Source organism: Nyctibius grandis, chromosome 28 (assembly GCF_013368605.1).
Source record: "Nyctibius grandis isolate bNycGra1 chromosome 28, bNycGra1.pri, whole genome shotgun sequence".
NCBI classification, from domain to species: Eukaryota; Metazoa; Chordata; class Aves; order Nyctibiiformes; family Nyctibiidae; genus Nyctibius; species Nyctibius grandis.
In genome coordinates this window covers 3,471,978-3,497,374 of record NC_090685.1, presented here as the reverse complement: position 1 = coordinate 3,497,374, position 25,397 = coordinate 3,471,978, and the positions used below count along the sequence as shown (strand labels likewise).

Below are 25,397 nucleotides of genomic sequence, written 5' to 3'. Positions count from 1 at the left end.
CTGCATCTTTGTACTATAAACTTTTGAAGGCCGCAATGTGTTAAAAAAAAAAAAATCCAATTTTCAGAGCCCAAATGAATTAGGCTTGTTAGCATAACAGCAACATCTCACCTAGAAATAATGCAACAAGGACAATTATTCTTCTAGGAGGGAAGGACAGGCTGAATTTAGGGAGGGAAATATATACTAAGGTAATTTATGAGTTTGTTAACCTGGAAGCTTGCATCATATTAACCACGGTACTTGACGTTGAACTCGCATTTTGATTCATCAAGCAGTTATTTTACAGCACATTGTGTCTCACCTCATCTCTTCACAGATGCATCAAGGTGACAAATGTTAGCAATAAGGGAAAACATTATGAGAGTTATTTGATTCAATTCTGTTTAAAGGATCTCCTTTATGTGTGTGCAGACACTCATACTCAGAAAAAGCTGAAGAAAATACCAAGATTGGAGCGGGGGGGAGGAATCTACGTGTCAGCAGCCAGGCATGATAATTTTTAATCAAATGCAGCCCTCTTGACACTCTCAGTTCTGATGCTGCTGCCAAGGCATGCTACAAATTTATTTCTCTGCTGGCCTCTTGCAGTTCACAGAAGATTGAGTTTGAAAAGCCTTGCCCCACTCCTAACCTATTGACTTTCCCTATTCCATGCCATAGCACTGCGACACTCAGATGAGCCAGATAAATATTTTGATCAATTCTGTGCAGCAAACAGCCATATATTCTAAATTTCTATCAATACCAGCAACTTTCTCCCACAAAAATGTGGGGTTTTTTCTTCCCCTGTGTTTATACACTATATATGCATTTTGTAAAGGACTGAAAAGCAGACACAGAAGGAAGTCAATCTTTCAAGAAAAAAATCAAACATTCTAGAGACCTTGGAAAATTCAAGCACAACGCAAGCCCAGCTGGAGAAGAGGCTGTACTAAGAAATATGAAAATTTATAGGCAAGATGCTCTCTGGCAATCCTATCTTCCATTTTGATATGCTGAAAAGCAAAATGGCTCCAAATCAAGAAATTCCAGAATCACAGTAAGGACTTCGAGAAACATAAGAGCTGAAGCCAAACTTTTCCATTTCTCTCTAATAAAGCCCATGAGATGGGATCCTGAGAAATGGTCGCTGTTGATCTAATCCTGCTCCCAGTCAACCACAAAACATCCTTCTTAAGCGAGTACTGTATGCATACTATTCTTAAAAATCCACCCAAAGAAGCTAAAGTTTTGAGAAACTGAGCTTTGGATTCTGTTTCTATGACCCAGGATCATTTACTACCAGAAAACACAATTGCCAACAGGCTTGAAGGGGCAGCACAGCCCGATGGTTAAGGCAGCAGGCTGGAAATCTGACCGCCTGGTTTCTGAGACTAATTATGACACTCACTTCTATGATCTCTGTCAGTACACATAGTCTGCCTTATCTTCCCTTACAAATAAAGCAAGACTACTCGCAAGTACAACTCTCCTACTGAGAATCGGGGAGGAGAGCCACTGTGAAACTGCTGAGTAACAGTAGTCTAGTCCAGAGGAGCATAGCAGGCGCTGTGAAACACACTGCCTGCAGCATCTCAATGCCATTTTGAGAAACAGCACAAGAGACAATGAAGACAAGTTCTACATTTGCCAGATCTCATAATTGAGGATGATGGCACAGTCAATTACAACACTGAGTCAAGAAAAGCAGAGCTCCTGTGCATCGACAAGGTTTTTGACCAAGTGCCTTCTACGCTGAGTAGGAACGCAGGAAAACTCATTTTTGTACCGTCATTGATTGACTCATAGGGCACATCATGTCACTTCTGGGCATCTTTCTCAACTTGGTGGGGTTTTGTTTTGATTTTTTTTTTTTTTTTTAAATTCAGATAATACATGGATTACTACCCTAAAGAACTACTCTGAAGCTGTACTCAGTCTGACACAATATGGTCTTGAACTGCACTGGGGTAGGTAAGTGTTTCAATGATAGAAAAAGTCAGGGAGTATTTCACTTTCACAGATTCACATATAAAAATAACAAGCTTTCCCCTCTGGGAGAAAAAACATCAGCTTTTATAAAAAGTTCAAAGCAATAATTACAATTTTATTTTTTGCCACCCACAAAAAAAAATGAATCACAAGCTATTCATGGTATGACAACGGCCTTTTGTGCAACTGCTGACAATTCTAGAGAGGGTACGGAGCCTGAATCTAGTGACTGACAACATGAGCAAGTAAAATATCGACCCACCAAAAAGCACTTAACAAAATAATTAGTCTTAGTTACTAAAAGAATAGCCTTATAAACAATTTTTATATGCAGATTATTCATAGCTTCTTATTTATAGCTTATGGGTTTTTTTAATACAGTATGCTAGACATACAGGAGAAAATACTACAAAAATGTGTCTCCAGTAAAGTGCTGATAAGAGGTATTATTTTATACGACAGTGGAAAAGATGAAAAATTTCCACTTATAGTGCCATCTCTGTCAGAGAAAAGTACTCACACCTCATTTAAATCAGTGTGTCATCTACTAAGTATTCCAGAGACTTAGTGTGGCAGCTTCCACAGCAAACCCTTCCCCTGGCTACTCAAGGCAGAGTCAAGCCTGGCCATCATAGAGGGTGTAAACTTATAGTTTTATCAAGACTAGAATTGACATTGGACACAGGAATGCACCTATTTATAAAACTCAGTTGTGAATAAATTATACCCTATAGTCTATAAACTGCCCCCCAAATATATCCATCTGTACACACTTTCATTTTTCTTTTCACAGCATGAACTGGGACAGGTGCCCTGTTCCCTGTCCTCTAGGGCCTTCAGAAGGTTGCTCTGCATGCTCCAAGATCAACAGCTGAGATCCACTGCCCTGTTACAAATGTCCATGCCCAGTGAAGCTTGTCTGGGCAGGGATACATCACTTAGAGGTAGGTGAGAGATCATGAAAATTGCTCCCACAAGAAAAAAAAAAATTCAAAACAGCCTTTTAAAGACACGTGTTGTTTACCTTTTTATCCTTAATAAAAACTGACATATTGTGATTCAGAGTCTGACAGCCTTCTTTAGGCTGAACACAGAATTGAAGCTGATGGCACTTATTCTCAATTTATAGGCCTATATGTGCAAATAAAAGAGATACAATCTGGTCTGGCACCAACAAACCACTTGTCATGTTTTCCACTTATATAAAGAACTAGGGAATGAATTATCATGTCACAAATGGAAATTATTGATTAATGGATGACTGAAAGCCACTTAAATGTCTCCAGGCAAGAATCTGAATAAAACAAAAGGTATCTTGGAGAAACTCTCATTTAGACCATTGCATATCCAATTTTGAAAAATAATAATAATAGAAAAAAAAATCATTTAGTCTCATTGTTTTGTTTACCTCCATTCAGAAAGTTTAGATGTCATAAAGTCAATATTCAACTGAAAAATTAGTTTGGAGGAAAAAAAATACCCATGCTGTGTAAAGGTTCTTTATTATATTTATTGGACACAGAAGTATATGATCATTAAAGCAGACTGAAGATCAGGTCAATCAAATTTAGTGCTCTTGGATCAACAGGTTACATTAATTAGTATCTTGCTGGTTTTGTCCTGAATAACCAAAAACGAATTTGTTATGTTCAGATCAGTCAGAAGCAAGGAGGATGCAAAGACGGTAAAGAAATTCATTTTTAAAAATCTGTTCAAACAACAGGAACATAAAACGGCACTCTCTCATGGTTATTAAACATACCACTGAAAATTGGGGAATTAAACCATGAAGTGCTCTCTAGCTGGCCATAAATTTCAATTTTTCCCCTGCTTGGTGCATAATGATGCCTTGATAAGCGTCCTATTATTGATGCATCTGCAACATATATCCTCTTTTTGGAGCTGAAATGCTACTCTGTAGCAGATGGTGGCTATTGTGTTTACACATCAGCACTTTATGATTGCATTTTCTCACGTCTGCAGTAAGAAGAAAGCCGTAATTGAGTTTTTAATGGCTTTGCACATTGTTCATTAAGATTACATGAGTGTGTTCTGACAAATGACAGCTGAAGAAATGAGCCACTGAGAACCCCTCGTGATCACCAGGCAGACCTCGGTTGATGGTGTTTCACTGTTGGCTTTGAAGAACCGTGCTGTTTAAAAGTGAAATTATAGCAACCATTAAAGACTGAATGTAAACTTGAAAAGAAAGCTGTCAAAATGCTCAACTGCAAAACAAGACTACAAAAATCTTGAAAAAACAGAAGCAGGTACAGAATGTTCTTTTGAAGAGCAAACTCCTTCCCAAAATAAAGGGATGGGTTTTCCAGCAGCTCCATCAGGCGCACGAGCATGTTTCCAAAGAACAACTCTACCTCCAAGAAGGTAAGTCTGATGTCTGTCCTTTTTAAGGCAGAACAAAGCAATACGAAATAATCCGGTCTGGAAGGGGCCTCAGGCCAAGCTCCTGCTCAAAGCAGGGTCAGCTATGAGGCCAGAGCAGGTTTCTCGGAGCTGTTACCTACTGAGTCTTACAAACCTCCCAGGAGGATTGCTCATCCCCTCAGGGAAACCTGCTCCAGTGCTGGACTGCCTTCATAGTTTTTCCTTATTTTCAGTCCAAAACCTCTCATTTCAACTTATACCCGTTCTCTCTCATCGTCCAGACACTTGCTGCAGTAAAGACCCTAACTTGGTATTCCTGATAACCTCCTTGCAGGTACGTGGGGACCACTGCTAGGTCCTCCCCAAAGCCTTTAAAATTCAAACAATTCCAATAGATTCAGGAGATGGGACTTTCCTTCGCAAGAGTGCTTTGACTCTCCCAGTGGACTAGGATTAGGTTCAGAGCCAGTTCATTATCTCATATACTGACCTGGAAACCCTTCATCACAGGTATTATTTACAGAAGGACAGATCAGGCAAGAAGCACCTATGCCAGCCAGCTAAGCAAGCTCATGCCTTTCCTAGTAAGGTTTCCATATACTGTGTTTTTGCATATCTTTTGGTAAAGCCCATATTTATAATACTGTTAAGTCCATCTGAATGCCACAGAACAGATACTGAAAAGCATCTACACTAAGCATGAAAAAAATATGTTTAAGGACAATATAAGAAAAGAGTTCATCTACCTCAACACTTGGTTTCCAGCAGTGACAAAGTGACCCCTTTAAGCTGAACGTTAGAATCAGGGTGCTGTGAAGTACAATTTACCAATTCAAGCTTCTGACAGTCAGCTAGATCAAGATTTTTCAAGTCAAAAGCTGCATCTACCCCTTTCATTGATTAGCCACAGACTGATCTTCCTCCCATAATTTTTGTTGAGTCAGTCAGGAATAAGACTTTATCAAGAAGCTCTATAGTTTAATTATACATAGTGCTGGGGAAAATAAGTATTTCCATGCACTTACTTTAAGCTACTGCCACTTAATTTGTAGTTCTTATTTTATGAAAAGTTACAAGTTCCTACCTGCTTCACACATTTTTATATCCCTACTCTTCACACTCAAATGTAACAACTGAACAAGGCTCAGAAATGTCTCCTCCCTGACTGCTGTACTACAGACAGCAGCGCTCGTACAAACTCAAAATTAAACAAGGTGTATCTCATAGCTGCTACCGCTTTTTCAAGTATTAGGACAAAATGAGATGCAAGGGGTTTATTTCTCAAATGTGGGTCATACTGAATTAGTCTACTAGTGAAATATAAAAAGTTTGATTCACAGCCAAATATGAACATAAACTGCGAGTTGAGGTCAGTAGAATTCACGAGGACAATTCATTCACTCGGGAAACTGTCAGACAATAGGAAAGTATTTTTTGAAGGACAGTCTACTATTTGTAAAGAGTTTTTCTTCTGGAAATTGATGTCATGAAAAGAATTATAGTTTTGTTTTTTTTTTTTTGGTAACAAAAAATCTTCTCTGGGAACAAGACTGATCCCATATTAATCCAGTGCCTGCAAATATTCGCTGTAATTATTTAAAGAAAGTGAAGATTGTAGCATAAATGCTTTACCAATCTTCCCTGAAAGACTAGGCGTGTAACAAAAGCGAGTCTAGTTTGTACATTTCCAAAGGTCCTTGAGAGGGGAGAAGTTTGCAACTCTTTTGCTTTATATAAAACCAAATAATTACAGGACAATACTCAGAACTAGCGAAACCAGGTTTCCCACAGTTTCATAATTGCAAACTGCAGACTTTTTCATTGATTCCACCAACTGAGCCATAAATGACTGCCGGTATTGTCAGTGGCATCCAAACCCTGTTACCAGTAAATCACAGATGTTATCAAACTACATTCCTTTTACAAATCTTTTCCAAGGTCTGAACAATGGTGACCCACAGACGCTGAAAGATGCTAACAACCCAGGAACAGCCTCCAGCCAGATGACAGCTTCCCTTTATCCACTCCTAAAGGAAATGCTGAAGTAAAGCAACATCTACTGCAGGGGCTTTGCCATCCAAAATGGGAAACATTAAACTACTCCTGACAGAACAAACGAGACAAAAAAATACATCATGGGTTACAAAGGGAGGGGGGAATAAAAAAATCACATTTTAGTGGTTTGCCTCTTTACATGCTGGTGGATCAGTGTCAGCAAGCCCTCTTCAACTAGGAAATCCAGATGGGATGAGATCAAATAACTGACAAGCACCTAATTAGCAGAGGGCTTTCAGGTGGATAACGGGATTTCTGCAAGAGGCTGTGAAACAGGAACTTGGGGATTAAATGTTTTGTCAAAAGTTTCAGAACCCCAGATCTCTTAGCAGCAGAGAGATGGTCTCATTAACAGATGGGATTCAGAGTCCAGAAGCTTTGTGGTCCAGTCGGGGTTATAGCTGTCCCAGCAACATATATTGCAATACACCCAAAATTTGTTTGCCCATTTTTTGTTACTTCTATATGCTGCTTTTTTTTCACTTCACGCATAGGGAAGGACTCTATTTTTTAAAAGGATGCTCTTTTAACCTTAAAATATTTAAATAATCAAGTAAAAATAGCTTCTTCCCTGTTCTATTGTTAAAAGCATTCTTATAATGTAACATATATGTATAGCACTTGGTCACATAATTCTGTGACATTTACCAAGAACAGCCAATGACAGAGATTGACATATTTGCAATATAATGCTAACGTGCAGGATTCAGGTTCTGACTTTGTAATTTCTGCAGTGACAAATGCAAATCTTTTTCATTGGCCCAAAGAAACTGAAATGTGAAGGCAGAACTCTTATAAAAATAGCAGTGAAAAGAACCTCTTGGGAGGGTGATAGTACCCAGCACAGCAGAGGCAAGAGGAAATTTTTAAGCACAGGTGGGACGACTTCTTGTCTCAATTTCTCGCACAAGCACGATCACTGAGCTAAAAATCCTGGCACTGCAAGATGACTGCCTGTAACACTACAGAAATGACAAAGCAAAAAAAGCGCCTTTTCTCTATTGCTAGTTTCTGGCCTGAGGTACAGGCCAGAGTAGTCTCTAGTAGCCTGTATTCAATGTGAGAACCTGTTAGACTGAAACAGTTGAGGCCCCAAGAGCAAGTGGGATGTTGTAAATACCTTAATTACTCAGCTATCCTGGGTGCTCAACTGAACAAGGGGAAGCCTTTGCAATCGGAGAGCGGTAATGGCTGTAAGATAAGGAGCTCCGGGATGTTCTCCCTTCAGATGGCTGGGCCCTGGGATGGGCGCTGCACGAGAACACACAGGTAAGGGCACTGCAACACCCGCCTCGGAGGGCGCGGCCTACGTGATCCCCGGCCTGAGCCTGCGCAGAAGCCGGGGTCAGTCAGCGAACAGTGAGGAGGAGTACAGGCCTTCAGCTGAAGACCCCCGCGCCCACCAGGGAAAAGACTGCGCAGGCGGAGCGTACATTGGCATATTCATGGTTATGTAAATGAGTTCTCAAAATCCTATGACTATGTATAACTTCATTGTATATAGTCTCTGAAAATCTGCAAAATCGGCGGAGCACTCATGGTGGATAATCCCCAGCGCTGCAATAAAGAACGCCTGCTTAATAACACTCTGGTGTCATTGAGTTTGCTTTCGGGCTCTTTACCCAGCCGCACCTATCTTCCCACTTGGGTGAGGAAAGTTGGAAAGCAAGGGGGTTGGAGATTTCCCATTTTTGTATCAAGACTCAGTGTGGAAAATCAGCCCATAAAGGGTAATTCACATCTGTATGGACACAAACACAGCAGTGATAATTCACTTCAAGATGTGCCAAAAGCTTGTTCTAAACATTAGACATTTAACAAGTCTAGTCTATAACAGGGACTGCACAGTTTACCACCAAGATTCAGGACAAAATTTCTCACTTCAGTGGTGCAAGGTGACATCCAGTGTTGCTGGCCACCTGCATCTCTAGAGCCTTCCCTCCTAATAAATCAGCTGAAGAACATTTGCAACTGATGTTGCTGGAATAGCATCAGTGGTCAAATCACCTTTTCCTCTTCACCAACAAACTCAAATTTTGATTTACAAAGCAGAAATCATTGTTTGGCAAATCTCAGAAGAGAGCCATTGCTCTGAAGTTACAGCCGTCTGGCACCCGTTCTGCATCTCTCATGCTTACCTCTAGGCTCCACAGTTATTTCTAGAATTTTCTTCCCAACATTTCATAAATATTTCTTTAATAAAAGACCAATTGCCACAGTTGCAAGCCTAGGCTCATCGAGAAACAAAAAATGGTGTGTGCTGTAGAAGCAGAAACAATTCTATAAATCTCAACAGTGAAAAACTTTTTAATAGGTTCACTGCCAGCATTCAGTGTTGCTAAGGTCACTACTGTAGTAAACTTCGAGACTGTCCTTATTCCATTATTTATAAATATGGTATAAATTGTTTGGCAGTGCTATAAAAAAAGGGTCCATTAGCAATGGAACTATTCCAGTCTATCAGGAAAGGAATCTTGTAATAATAAACATCTAATTCTCTATAAACAATAGACAAGAATTCTTCTACAAATTTAATTATACCTTCGTTGTTGCATCATCATTTTTTAAAACTGATGAAAATGTACACTAAACCCTGAAAACTAAACAGGTTTTGTTGCTTTTTAATTCCAGCAGCCTGACAACTATTTATCCTATCAATCACCATCTTAACACTTCAGTAAAATGCAGGCAATTGATTTAAACACTTAATAAAGTTCAGGTTATTAAATGGGCAAATAAACAAAATAGGGGGAATGGCCATAATTCAACATAATATCTTCATTTAATGACACTGCAAATCTTGTTCTTAGCACCCAAGAGCTTTATTACAGCTGAGCCTTGAATAAGAGGGCGCACAGAAATGAGCTGTAGGGACATTAGTAAGGCTCTGTTCAAAGCCTCTTGCAAACGCTGTGCAAGAAGGCTCAGGATTCAGCAGAATACCAAATATCTTCCTCACCTGATTTAACCTGTGGCATAAGCTGCTGCCAAATGCTTCCCTCTCTCATGGAAATGGCAGTATTTCAGTAAGCAGCCCCTGTATACACCTTCTGGAAAAAGACCTCATCAAATTTTTAAGTTCAAGATATACAACTACTTGTGTAACGAGCATAATTTATAATTAGATGCTAAAGAACTCTCTTAGGACAAAATACCAACAATAAAGGAGTTCAGAGGTAGCAGTCAGTGAAGACTTTTCTGAAAAAGTAATTGCTACTCATTATGCATGCCTCAGCTTTGTTTCCAAATATGGTGCTTATTTTAAAAATAAAATTCTGTATCTTGTTAAAACTCAATGGCTAAAAATAAAAATCTCTTCAACCAGGTAGATACAGATTCAAGGAAAGAATGTTTTAGGTTGGTCACTACAAGCAATCAAATAATTAAATAACTACATCTCAGCTACTACAACATCAGCTTTCCTTGGAAGGGACAGCAAGACAAAGGTCAACAAGTCTACTCGTATCAAAACTGTCAACAGAAGCATGCTTTGGTATACAGAAAAGTACATGTGTCTTCCTTTAGCTCGCACCCAGGGCTAAACAATAACCATTGTTCTACCACCCAATCTCCCCTCCCCAGCCGAGAAAGGCAATTGGGAAAAGGAGGGAGACCCATGGGTTGAAATTTAAACAGATTTAATAAAATAAGAAAACCAATATCAATGCTAATACAAAAGACACAAAATTATACTTAGCTCAGAGTGGTGGCAAGTCCCTCCAGGGATAGTAACCATTAGGAAGAGAGGACAAGGAGGGAGAGGAAAGCAGAGCAAAGAGCCCCCCATCCCCCCCAAGCTTTCCCATTTATAGTGAACCTGATGTTAATGATATAGAATACACCTGTGGGCAGCCTGGGGCAGCTGCCCTGGATTTAGCTGGTGATGGCCTTGATCACCATACCACAGCTGGCCACAACCTGAAACAAAATGTAACAGAAAAGTGATTCTATAAATTTTATCCCCACAAACCAGGACAACATGACATGCATAAAATTAGGATTAAAATTTCTGTTTTCAAAAGCTATCTTTTCCATGAATATCTGATATATGTAATGGTCAACAGACACAAAAAAAAACAAACCCCTAACACCACATGATTATCCTCATATACTATTCTGCATTATCCAGATACAATGGTTGATCAATTAAGACATTAAAAACTTAACAACAGTCCTTTTCCAGGGTACCCTTTGTTCTCTGCTTTTATTGTGTGTTGATCTTGTTTTCCAATTATGGTTTCTTTCTGAACACATTTTTTCACTTTTGCCAAATTCTCTCCTCTATACACATTTAAAACATGAAGGACACCAACTACAAACTCCATTATGCCTTCCTTTCCTTTCCAAGGATGCAACAGGTATCTGTTGGATGCAGCCTCCTTCATGAGACCTGCACAGATGGATGGCTCAAGGTTCATAATAGGCTTCAATTTAATTCTTTTTAATTTGGCTACTCAAAGGCCACTGAGATTGAATACTATCAGGTGGCTACCCTGCTATCACTCAAGGTTCTCAGGCACTAGTCTACGTGTCTAACAGTCTGCATGACACAAAGTGTGTCTCCAATGCCTCATGAGATCATCAGATCAGACAGCTGTGGCCATAGCTTCCTGTTCTTGATAAGTTAATAAACCATGCTTATCTTCTTGCTGTTGTGTTTAATTAAAACTGACATAAAATCCAAATTGCTGGGCCAGTTGGACCCTGAAGGTTGAACCAATGAGGACTTCCTGAAAGACACTCTAGAATCGCCTTTGCCATCAGCAAGACAGCTGCCAGAAGTATTCTGGTGAAAGTATTACTTTACTAGGAAGTACTGAACTCCATGTAGTTCAAGCACATACTTATTTTCAATATAACGGAGTCTTTCTTTGCTTAATCATTAAAGACAAATAGCTGAATATTTTTTATTACATAATTCTAGAGTGTTAGAAGTAGTTGCCATGTCAGTCAGAATTAAGTATCTCATTAGTAGGCATGCAGCTATGTTACTAGCCAACATTTATGATCTCTGCAGCTTGTGTAAAGCTTCCATATGTCTTGTATATGTAACATTTTCTAGGAAACTGCAGAAGGATTATTACCTTTTATATTTGTGACAGAAAACACATATTAAATGCAACGCCAAAAGGCAACTATAGCAAACGACATCTGAAGAGGAATTGTTCCTTAAACAGTTTGTTTTTACATACCTGTGTCCTAACCGTATGGTCACTTATTTGCACATTTAAGAAACCAGCACCACAGCTCTAAACTCAGAAATACGTTAAAGGTTACATGCTGAGCTATTTTTGCATCAAATGTTCAACTTTGCTGCGCTCAGTTTCAAAGAAGTGTTGGGTGCTGTTGAAGTCAGTAATGCTATTTTGGGTGTACTGCAGTATAGCCAAGGACGGAAATTGGCACAGTGAATTCAGAAAATAATTATGGCCACCTCACGAGCCACCACACAGTATGGCAGCACAAGGATTTCTCAAAAGGAGCAGCTCAAAACTGCAAAGGCAGAGGCTGATGGAGACCACTGTGGAGGCGTGCTGGCACAGGAGAACGGAGCCTCAGTCACTCCAACCCACGCCTTTACCAGCTGTGATCACTGTCAATTGCTCACTCCCCTAGGAACTAAATTAGATCAGATTTATCTTTAAAACAGTCAATGTTTGTTCCCCTATCTTAACTCCTGTTACAATTATGGCAATCTAAACAGGGGAGTTACTCTCAGCATCCTCTTTTTCAGGGGTGTCGTACTGTTCAGGTAGAGACTTTCTAGCTGAATGTTACTGACTTACATTTCAAGAAGAGAAAAGGAAATGCCACCTTGAAGCAGCTCAGTCACCAACAATGGCTAGTGCTAGCATTCAGAGAAGGTGCCTAAGTCTCCATGATAAAATACTATTTTAATCCAAATAGAAGATATTTCTCCATAACATGATGAATTTGGTGACTGGCTCATGAGACAAGACAGTATTTGTGCTTAAAAAAAAATCCCAAATCATGCAGTTGCAATTCAAGATTATTAAACTAGATCCATCATTACACAAAAGTCTAATCATTATTTAAATAAACATCTGATAGTTACTGAAAATTGACAAATATTTTTACACAAATAACTTGACAGCTGTGTTCAATAACAAAGCATTTCTTTGAGTAGCTTGAAATATGTTGCCTTCCAGCCATTGTACACATCCCATATTTTAATCAAATATGCTCAGTACACTTAACACCCACATAATTTGTAATATTTTATCATGACTCACTTCTTGGTCTTTTTGCTATTTTACCAGTATCTACAAAGGCTATTATTCCTGTGTGCTCTTCTGAGCCCAGCCGGATGCCTGTGTAAATATTTTTACTAAATTGTCCAGAAATACATATAGATTTATTTCCTGTGGACTGCAGTTCATTTAGAACCTAACAGTGTTATATGCATGATATTAAGTTTTTATTAGAAATTAATGGTAGCTACTGAATCACATTTTCTGGTCAAGATTTTCCTGCTGAAAACCAACAGGGCTGTGTACCCTGACACCCATTCTGAGCTCTGCAGGTGATGACAGACTGACTTGATACCACTGCTTGGATGGAAACTTTAAATATTGTACCCAGTGAGATCCTAGATACAATCTAAATCCACCTTTTTCTCTACTAGGTAACTTTTATGTAGTACCTGCCACATCAAAATGACTGGTTTATATTTCATTTATATAAAAGGTAAATATAACCACATTACAAACGTTGCACCAGCTCTTGGCACTTTGTTTAAATGGACAGAGCTAAAAATTACAGACAGTACAAAACTGAGCTTACACAATCAGAGATTTTTAGTTTGCAGAGTAAGCAGAATTCATATTAAACCAGAAATCGTAAGTGATGCATGAGACACGGCCCCTAACCTACCCCGAGTATGCCAGCGTTAGTTTGTCTCAAGTTCCTCACAGCTCTTAACAATTTTTTCTGTCAGTGCCATGCTACATATTTAATTGCTCATTTCCTCTTACAGAACGTGATTTAATATACTATTAGGAAAGACTTTGGGCCATCAGGTGTTAATGTTCTGCCCCATTTGACTATTTTCTGTCTCCCCTAGTCTTCAAATCCCACATAGAATTTTGTTCCCCCCTGAGGATTACTTTATTTAATAAACTCACAGGAGGTATTTCAAAAGCTTTGAAATCCCTGGTAAATCCAGTTTTAATCCATTATTATACTGGCATAGAAGTAATTTCTGTACAGTAGAAAGTCGTATTTTTCCTCTGCAAACGCTCTGCTGGTTAGTCTTCCATGCTGGATTCACCCTAAAGGGATTCATCTATTTGTTATTGTTTCAATCGTTTTACCTCCAAGCTTTCTAGGATCATCCTTTTTTCTTTTCTTTAAAGAAAGAAAATCTTTAAAATTCTTTAAAATCTCTTTAAATTCTATAAAAAACTCCCCACTCGTCTTTTTATTGGCCAATTAAACAGCTATGTAAAAACATATTAGCAAAACAAGCACTACACTTAAAAATTTCCTCAGATTATCAAAAAGACTTCTTGTTCCTTACCAAAACCACCACTGGTCGTTTGCCCAACAGTACCTTAGTCTGACACCCATGTAAAAAGGTCCAAAAAAAGACATGATAATTTCTAGAATTAAGACTAGTGCAAAGTAATCATTTAGACCATCTGAAGCGTACATGTTTCATCAAGTGAAGACGCTAATTACTGATGTTCTAGCTGACTCACCAGTTCTCATTTCCTGCAACTAGGAGATTTAAATAAACCTTGTATCTCCTATTATCTTATTCTGAAGTTCTCTCTTCACCCCAACTTCAAATGTCTACACTGCAGTTTGAAATTATTCTTAGTAGGCTCCTTTTCATTTTTTAAAGTAGAAAACCATTTTTATCCTCAAAGTTTACACTTATTTGCTAGTCATCACAGTCCCAGCAGCCCCTGTCAGTTGGTACTTTCAAAGATGCCACCAAATGGAGCAACGGTTGAACGACCTGCTCCAATATATAAGCTACGCTTCCTGATCTGCAGCACACATGGCAGTATAGTTTCCTACACACAGCCCCAGTCTTAATTCTTCCACTGAAACCAATAGCAAGATACACAGGTACTTCAGCAAAAAGGCTGCCCTAAGACACTTTCATTTCACTAATTCTATTTATTAAAATTGTTGTAATTTGGGCAGGCATGAAACATCTTTTGGGGATTACCCAATTTTAGTCACCACCAGACAATGAATACTGGGAGATGTTCCCAGGAATAAAAATTAAAATTCTAAATTCAATGTCTTGGAACAACAAAGTATTGAGACTTGACTGGAGTGTTAGGCAATTACAGCAGAGCATTTCAAATGGCCAAGAGGTAAAATGAAAACTTCGGTCACGTTTTCAGAACCTGAATGAAGTTTTCAGTACTGGCACAACTTCAAGAACAGAGATTTTTCCAAAGGCAAGGCTTATCCTCACTCTTCCAAGAGTTTGGAGTTGAAACAGGTTGTAAATACCTTGGCTAGCAGGAACTCAAATTAAAATACACTTGAGCAGTTTTCTCAGGTTCTGATCCTGTTCTAAATGAACCAGACAAATGAACCTCCTCCCTGAACTCAGCATGATCAGGATCAGTGCCAAATTATTAACAAGCATTTTCTCAGTAGGATTATCTATCTCTGAAAAATAATTGCTCCTCATGGCCTCGCAAACAAACGAGCCATTTATGTAGGATTTACATTGAGTTAACTGAATTTTTCACAAATTCCTGCAAACAGACTAACCTTCTAAGCATGTGGATGCAATTAAGCTTTCCATTTTCCCATTAATCTCTACTACAGAAATGTAGTCCAGGATCATACTTCTATTCCTCCTAGTTTAACATATCAAATTCTGCACTTACTGCAGGGTTATTTGTGTTGTAGACAGCTCCAAGAGTCAACATTGTTCTGACACAGATTTTGGGATAGAGGTTTCCCTACCATCCACATCTTGTTAATTTTTAGAACCCAGTTTAAAAAGCAGGTGAGTTTCTGGCAAACTGGGATGATTTTCATTCGACTTTTCACTTGTGAATTCCAACCAAGAGGTGAAGGAAGAGAATTCGGATCCCATTCTCCACATGCACACACACACACAAACACACACACCAGGTTCCTGTCAGGCTCTGGACACAAAAATTTTTAATCCACTAACAATAATATTTCAATTCCAGGTGTATATTAGTTTTATCAAAATCATATGCTGTGTGACAGATATTCATTGTACTTTTACTGCCACTAGAAATGCTGCTTGGTGTCACTTATTCCCTTACTCCTTCAGCTGTCTTCACAATATCAAAGTAAGCATTAAAGAGATGTCTTGCTTGTAAGAAAATAATTCGGCATATTCTCTTGAAAAACATGTGTGTCTGTGCATGTCATACAGTTATGAGTTGCTGATGTTTCCCTAAACTGATTAAAGCTTTCAGATGTCATCATGCAAGAAAACTACTCTGAAAACTTTATCTTTTGCAGATACATCCCCCAAATCTTTAAAGTATTTGTCAAATAACTGTTCAGAACTATTTTCTGATCTGCACAGAAGACAGGTAGCACAAGAATCAGCAGGATACTTTAACCTAAACCATCTTTGCTTAAGAAGGCAACTCCAAAGGAAAACTCAGTGCTACTTTTTTTTTCCAGATTGCACTCATCCAGACAGCTTTGGAGACAAAAACCACAGGAGAAATAAGAAAATGTCTCAAAATGCATAATTAAATACGATTTCTTCCTCCAGTTGTTGTATACAACATAAAATATATCATTACAGAACCTTATTTATTAATGTTACTTAAGCTTGCAACATAGTCCAAAAAATAGGCAGTTACTTAAACATGTAGCAGTGTTAACAATAAAAACATTTGATGGATCTCATACAACTTCTCCCCTTCTAGAGGCCACTTCCACTTTGACTGACTACTACTAGTGTTAACTCCGTGTGCACTAGAGCAAGGTCAGCATACATACTCTCTCTATAGATACTAGAATGGCACTCCACCCACAGGTGAAGAGTAATAAAGACCAAATTAGAAAGTTTATACCTCTGAGAAACAACTGTTGAAATAATCTCAATGTTTATGACAGGTAGGCAACAGTATTTTTCACTTTGGAGGTTCTACTGACACTTAATCAGACCAACCTGCACAACTTACTCATGACTGTCATATTAAACTCATTGTGATGAGTAATCTCATGAAACCCATAATATTTTCCTTGAAATGAGAGTGTATGTACAGGTAGCCTACCATATGGCCAGGATAATCAATTTGTCACAAACAATGGTATCGGATGCTGGATAGCTTGAGTAGTTCTTAGAAAAAAAAAATACAAGGGCATTTAGACCACCTTCTCTAGTTACTCGATAAAGCACTGAGATGCACTGGAACACAGCACCTGAATACCATGTGGGTCACTAATCCTTCAAGTTTAGTATCTTATTTGTGTCAATGACCTGTGACACCTCAGAGGACAGCAGTGCCGTAACCACCCACGAAGAGCCCAGTGCTGTTCCGCACACAGAACTATTCCCTTCCCAGCACTAGACTGTAAGGCACAGAGAAAAATACACTACATTAAAACTAACACTTTGTCTAAAAGAACAGTAAAAATGTTAATGGCTTAAGTCATAGTCCCTTCTCAATGCTCTGCTCAAAATGGCTCTATAAACATACCATTTTCAGTGGCTGAGGGAGAAATGTACCCAAGACGGACCACTGCTGATGGTGATACAAATGTAAAACTACATTTAAAAAAACAAAGCTCATTTCCATTTTTTCTAGTCTTCTCTCTTACTTTTGCTATACAGAGCACCATGATGTGAGCCACCAGAGGAATGGCGTTTGAGCAATTCTCCCATCTGACAATCTCCTTTGCAGGTTTCCCTCCTTACACTGCAAGGAAGAATCCAATTTCCAAACCTACGGGCAGTCCATTTAAAACACATCTTCCCATTTCGAACACATACCACTTGCAGCTTGTGTTTTGAGCACATGCAATTATGTTTCATCCTCGTAAGGCAAAGGCTCAGCATATTCCACAAAAATCTGGTAACGTGCCCTAGGTTTACATCTGCAACGCAGATATCTTTATGAAATTTTGATTTCCCAGTGCTGTAGCTGCCCCATGCTAAGTACAACCCTTCCTCCAAAAAACTCTTTAAGAATCCTATCCTATTTTTCTTTTCTTCTACAATAGTGGATCCAGTATTAGACCTTTTTAATGTTAAACAGTTCAAGATTTCTTTAGTCAGTGTATTCGTGACAATGCCTAAACGAATTAACAAGAATTAAGATAATTTGCCCCATTTGGATCAGTTTCTATTTTGTATTCACAGAGCCTCTATCAAGGGGACTAATTTGGAAGAACAGCCAAGTGTAATTTCTTCCTGTTCACAAAATCGGTTAGACTCAGCATGCAACCATTTCCCTATCGCTTTTCTAAGAGCTGTGTTTCCAAAGAGCATATCCTTAATCTTCCTAGAATCCTCTGGGTCATTCACATACTTATATTTTCCCTATTATATTTCCATTATGCATCAGTGTAAAATATTGTTTTAACAACTTGCTATTTAGGAAACTATCAAACAAGTCTATTTCATACACAACGATGCTAGAAACCAAACATCAAGAAAAATCTAAAATTCCATCTAACACAACACCAAGTTGTGAAATATTCTGTTGTTTTTCAGAGAGATAAAATAAAAGCCTGGACAGCTGAACTGCCACATTCACAGCAGCACAGCATATTTCCAACTACTTTGACCAACACTGACAGTACTGAAAACTAAGGACACTGACCACAAACTCCAGCAATGTCAATGAAAGCAGAACACCAACTCTTTTTCAATACAGCATCCACGCTCCCTACAGCTTCAGGCACCTTTAAACGACTTTTTGTACAGGTACAATTTTCAAGCACCTTTTGCTTGTCCATTTCTGCATTCTCAAGCACGCATGCTTGCTGCACGGCAGGATTTCACATACTCAACCACACCATTTTAAAGCAGAAGTCTCAAGTATGCCTATAGTACGCATTCAAACGTGAAGCACTACGTAGTTACACATTTGAAAGAACTACGAATTTTAAGTACTCATCAAGCTCTTGAAGATGTTCTACAGGTAAGTGAAGCTACAATTTTCAGTTTTCCCTCCTCAGCACGTGCGACCAAACATCCTGCACAGCATGACATGGGAATATGCAGCCAAGGAAAGGCAGGGCTGGACACCAAGCTACCATGGGAGCTGCTGGGCAGCTAGCAAACACCCCGCTGAGCCTGTTCGCTCATCTTCCCCACAGCAAACACCCCCCAAAAAAAGTCTCCACAAACATTTAAACAACACATTTTACATCGAATTTGCCTGTTCTCAGCACAGCACCTTGTTAAAACTCACAGCTGTCAGTACGTGAAGCCACAGTGAAACCAGAGCCAAGGCACCTGGTGCCACGGCGGCAGCAGCAGCAGGGCAGGATTTCTAGAACTCCTTCCTCACACGCCATGGCTGTTCAGTTATCGCAGCCAGCAAGAACGTGGGAAGCGACACTTACTTTGCCCAGGCTGACAAACCAGCCAAGGTGGCCACAGAAGAAACCACCAACTGTTTTTTTTGGCCTCAAGCCTATCAATCCACAACCAGGAGTGACTCCAACACCGAATACAGGAGTGAAGCGATGAAATAAATTCCATTGCTGCCTCCTCACGCAAATCTTCCCACCAGCTCCTTAAAAATAAACATTTTCCTAATAAATACAAATACTGAGAGAACAGTTCTTCCTTCAAAGCAAAGACAGGGTGAACATTAAGGTCAACCTGAAATTAGTCCTACTAGTTTAAATTTCATCAGTGTGAGACTCTTTTTTACTTCGGATAAAGAATATAGAAATTGACACACCACATTTGATAAGCAACTAATTAATCTGGTATTTTCTCTTTAGCATCAGCAAGCCTGTAATGTTTTCAAATAAAATAATACAAAAAATCTTATACTGCACAGTTGCAGAATAGCACTTTTTACAGAAACTCTTCTAAGGCTAGATAATTAGTTATCAACCTTGAAACCTTCAAACTTAAGATGTTTTAGGCTTATTATACAGGGGAAAATCACAAGAAAAATAAATTCTATTCAGCTACTGAGAATCACAGCAGATCTGCTACTTCTTGAAGATACGCTACCAGAGAATTTGTTGCTAAGACAAGCTTTAAATAAGCTAAGGATCTGAAGGCCATCTCCAACACCATAAAATTCAGAATTTCCTTTCTTTCACAAATCAGTAAAGACACTTTCCTGATGTTTTCTTCTCCTGATACCTCAACTTCATTGAGGATCTGCCCCTTCCCACCCTGCAAAGGCCCTAAAACTGACAGCAGATACAAAAGGTGTGCAAAGAAAACAAGTCATCCTTCTTCCTCAAAGTGCCCAACCAGCGCAGCTTCCCTGACTAAAGGCAAATGCCACAGAATGAGTTCCCTAATTAATGGAGAGACACGTCCTTGGTGTTCTAAAGTCAGAATTGCTCAAATATATTACCCCACCACATAGCGTAGCAGCATAATTTAGTCTTTTATGACAGGCTTAGGGAAGAGTACATACTTCCATGGTACTTGTGGAAGTATGTGCTGATGCATATGTTTGTGAAGAAACACGGATTTATCTTGTTCTGCCTATATAGATTTTCTTCTATTGAATAAGTCATTAGGATAACAATAGCCAAGTCCTATTGCTTACATTCACAACAAGGCCTTTCAAGGCTGATGTTGTCTGATCTCAACATACTAATAAGTTTTATTTGTGATTTTCTTTGGGGCTTGTGCCCCACAAGGCATCCAAATGCTACAAATAATACCTTGTTAAAGCACACAGCATACACATATACACTGATTTTCTATGCTGAATAATGAAATAGAAAATATCCAGAATGTCTTTACACCTCACTCAAATCTTCATTTGCAGAAGCCACCAGTATTATTTACAGCAGCTGTTTGACCTTGCTAATTTGCACTTGTTGGAAGAGTGTCCCAGAGATTCCCTCAGAAACTGGGGGATACCAAGTGATTACTATGCTCCAAGTTCTGTATTTACACGCCTCTTCCCTATTTACTGGTACGTTCTATCAGCACAATTCACAGAGTTCAAGGAGGACTTAAAACACTCATATCTGTTAAAAATCCAATTACAAGCTTATTCCCCAGTACTGGCATGCTACCAGAGGACGCACGGGATTTGAAAACCAAGGGTCAGACTTAGAGCTTCACTTGGTAAAACACAAGCTAGTTTCAGGAGCTGGGCAAAACATTTCCATGAATATTGTGTCAACCAGCTCAAAGAACCAAGTCTTCGTAATGAACTCCAACACAACAGTGAAAAAGGAGGTGATAATACATTAGAAATGATTCAAACATCTCAGTGGTTCAGCTGCCTCTGCTATTCGCATGCCAGCTGCCTTTCTTGCCCCTTAAGGCCAGAGTCTTTCTGCTTATTGCTGCAACATCAAAAAACAAACAAACATGAAACTGTAACTCCCTGGAAGATTTAATCTCAGCAAGGGTGATTCTATGCTCAGCAAAATGAATAAATCACTGATATTCTTACACTTTCCTCATATGAAGTATCTCTCAGAGAGGAAAAAAATCCACAGAAAAACGTATAAGCATTAGAAACCCCCAGCCCTTCACATCAGCATGCCGTGCAGGATCAGCTTTCCATGCCATACTGCTCTACACACCCTTGTAATGAACATGACAGCAAATGCTTTGCATTACTCTCGTTCTGCTCACATGGAAGCAGGATCTTGGGGAAGTAACATAAGTGGCTATCCTGGCGTTAACTCGATTCTTCCCCCCCCCCCAGGCCATCTGTTGAATAGAAGATCACGGAGGTCTGTGCCCCAGCTCCTTGGGAAATTCTGACAGAGGGGTATGGATGCCAGCTGAATTCCTGACACAGTTATTCAGTGAAATAAAACAAAAAAGGCTGTTGTGGGGGCATGAGGGGAATTACACAAGCTCGTAAGTCACCACCATGAGAAGGGGCTGAGCAAAACCTTGTATGAGTGGTTTACCCAGTAACATGGACACTTTTCTTATTTATGAATTATTCACCAACCTAGCTTGACACCGATGAATTTGTTTGGGCTCTGTAATAGTCTGACTCCTCTATGTGGCATTTTTCAGCTGATGGGTTACTCACTGTTCATTTCTGCTCATCACAACATGTGCCTCTAAGCAACAAAAGCACGGTTTCTATTCCTGGACTGTATCACTGAGCCTTTTACAAGCAAGGAACAACTGCTTCCACAACAAATAGCAAATATCAGACAGATTTTTTCAGGCAGGCACTGAAACTCTCATTATCAGCCATTTGCCCAAGTTTCTAAGCTTCCCACCCCCTAAAAACCCAAACCCACTCCCATTGTGACTAATTTCCCAGTATTTCTCTTGCTCTCACCAATTTGATTTTTATTTGGCCTTGATCAAGAGAGTAAGAGGAACATCCTTAGAAATGCATGAGAAGCATCAGCCCAGGCAGGGTCTGACAGGAGTGCCAGAGAGAGCACGCAAGCAGATTTTCAATGGACTGTGGCAGCTTTGGGAGCTGGAGCAGTATTTGCAGAAAAGAACTGTTTTTCCAACTCCTGAACCAATCTTTTCCTTTAGTGACAGAAAAACACCGATCTTGTCTTAGTTATATCACTAAATCTGGAAAAAACATATAATTACTGGTGCACAGGGAAGAAAGACACAGCAACCAGACTTCCAACATAGTGTGGGAACAGCAATGCCTCTGAAGAATTTTACTGAAAAAAAAATCTCATATAATTAATGCTTTATTTTGCTTTTAAATGTTTTGCATTTGAAAGATACATTATCAATCACCTTAAAAGTATTTGTATTTCAATGGATTTTGGGTCTGAAATACATAGCAAGAGTCTAAATTAGTGTTCAATGCCAAACTTATTCTAAGGAACGTTTTAGGTGGGAGCTTCAAGCATAATATTGAGCACGCTGCTCGTCTCAAGTACTTCTTTAGCCTTTCATTCTCTTCGGATCCTTTTGCACCAACGTAGCCCATGTCATCACCCAAAACTGCACAAGTGTCCTGACCGCTAAGACCCTCCCCTAAGGAGACACGTTCTTGCCACTTAACTGGAACATGAACAGAAAAACAACTTGCCCAATATCACTGCAATAACACGTAATAGCTTATGACTTAAACTAAGATCCTACACAAATACGCTCACAACTCAGAAATACAGATACCTGTTTTGATAACAGATCTAATGGGGACAATCACAAGTAGCTGTGCCTCGCTACCCTCGGGGATTTTGGACAACAGCATGTCTACGTTGCAAGTGTCTCCACCATCACCATCTCACAATGACATGAAAAACATTTATGTTGTCAGCTCCCAAAAGAGCAACCAAGCATGGAAACACAAAAGTTTTCTGTCATAGCTGTTTGAAAACAAGTGCCCCCCTCCCTTGCAGCATTTAAGGCCAGGTTGGATGGGGCTTGGAGCAACCTGGTCTGGTAGAAGGTGTCCCTGCCCATGGGAGGGGGGTTGGAACGAGGTGATCTTTAAGGCCCCTTCCAACCCAAACCACTCTATGATTCTATGAAATTGTAGATGCTGTTTTAAAACACACGTTTCTCAAGACATTTTTTCAATTCTAACACACTTCGAAATAGCTGTTTAAATCTCAAGGACTGTGATGTAGCCTGTGCCTCAATGGAGAACACAGCTAAGGAACAGTAAAAAGACTAGGCTAGTCACATATGTCACTCATCCCAGGTGATTTCTTCCTAAAATACCACAGATCCTATCTACGCTTCCAGAAAAACCAAGCAGCTCTGTGCTTGTCGACATCTTTAAATCTTGCATTATACTGTGTCATTTTTTAGTTTTTCACATGCTTTAGAGAATTCAACTTCAGCTATAAAGTTACAAACAATGCCTCTGGCAACTTAAGTCCTGTTTCTGTAAAACATACAGAGATCAGAGATATCTGCCTCCTGTAACATTTTGTTCTTCTGCAGTTTTGTTTTTCACCCAGCTTTAATTTTGCTTTTTAACAGCTGTGTTTTGGATACCCAGGGAGCCCAAACAGCAGTAAACCCCCACAACAGCAACACAGTTCAATTAAATCTAAGCAAGTCCAGTTTGAGCGAAGCAAGACAGACTGTACCTGCATGTGATAAATTGTGACCCTCTAGAGAGTCCTAATTCCTGCTGCTGTAAGGGCAGTGCAGCCTCTGACGGTCTGCTTCGATGGGCTCAAGTCAAAGACTGAGGTGATTAAGACAAACGACACGCTGTGTTTCTACCTTTTGGCCAAAACTGAACAAGGGAACATCGCTCAGACCAGACCGGGAGAAAAAGTCACAAGTTAAATGAAAGCATTTTCACTGGAATGTAAAAATCCCGTCAAACTCCTGACCATTCCCTCTTCTCCATGTGCCCTTTCTGATGCAGCAGCTCAGTCAAACTGACTTTGAGAACAATCTACATGGAAATTCATTATATTCCCATAGAGTTCTGCCCATTCCAACACTCCTCAGCAGAAAATGCCTATATATATATATATAGTCATAGTACACTTACACATAACAGAGTACTTCAACAACCAGAAATAACCACAACGAAAAGAAAAATTTCACAAAATACCATTAAGTACCAAGTAACTCTGATGCTCATGATGGACAATTTGTGTCTCGACAGGGTTTCCTGGGGATATGAAAGGAAATGCTCCTTCCTTCTCTAGTTGTCTACAGACCTTCCCTGACCACAAGGCAAGTTTAACCTGGCTTGTCTTCTGGTTATTAGTTAAGACAATTACTTTTAAATTGTAAGTATCCATTTCTGTTATTAATTAAAATTACCTCAAATGTACACAGTTATTAATTTTTTTTAAAAAAAGTACATTACAAACAGGCAGAAGACAAATAAATGTGGGACACGGACTAAACACAAGCCAGTAATTTCTCCTGGGCATTTCAAGCATATTATTTTATCCAAATATTTAAAATGGGTTTACTGATTTATCTCACTGTTCCACTAATTTCATATTTTTAATTTTTCCCCACCTTATTTACTTTCTGCCTAGACTGCCTCATGCAGTTTGCTTTCAGCTCTCAGTATTTGTAGCCGAGTTCACTGATGATACATACCATATGTTGAAGTAGAAGTTATCCAAATCCTTTGCGACATTTAGAATGTGCTAAGATATTATGACCTTTGAAAAGCACCATGAATGAGAGAGACAGGTTGCAGAATGGGAAAAATGACTGTGCTTTCCTTGGGAAAACAACTGCAGCTGATAGAGGCATGCCCTTCAAGAAAAAAATTAAATCCTCAACTGCTACAAACTGCCCAGGCTCCAAGAAAGCCAAGAGAGGTAAGAGATACTGAAACCACCATGTGAGAATCTGTCCTGTTGGTTAAGAGGTAAATTTAAGAAAAAGAAATTACAAAACCAAAAAAGCCACAAAATAAAACTCCCATACCACCAGAAAAGCCCACAAAGCTCCATTCAGTTTCAGTTTAGCATAAGGATACAACACTGCCTTTGTTATTTACAAAGATCAAAGTAAGTCCAAATCTTCAACATTTCTCAAGCACAGTTCTTTCCTTGCTAGTGGGATTTAAGGCCTCATCCTAACGGGTAGACCTCAAATGCCAAAGGGACACAACAAAGTTTGTGGTAAGGTTGCCCAATGGCAGCAAAAAACCCATCTCTTCCCTAAAAATTATTCTGAAGACTCACACTTCAATCCTGGATTTCACCAAAAGCCCACCAAAGCCAATACTTTACCGATGACTGAGAGTTTCTGAATGACCAGCTCTACCTTTCCTAACAGCGCTTCTTACTGGAAGAAAAAATGGACCACAGTAACCAGCTCTCCACGGGGCCAGTCTGCAAATTACTCCTCATAACACACTTTTGGAGGGGAGATGAAAACACGCTGAAAGATT

At 39.3% G+C, this 25,397-nt stretch overlaps 1 protein-coding gene across 1 annotated transcript in view; it reads right to left on the bottom strand.

The window, feature by feature from the left end:
* PTPRT (protein tyrosine phosphatase receptor type T) overlaps positions 1-25,397 on the bottom strand; it is a 451,382-nt gene that overhangs the window by 279,665 nt on the left and 146,320 nt on the right. The gene's annotated exons all lie outside the window — the stretch shown is intronic.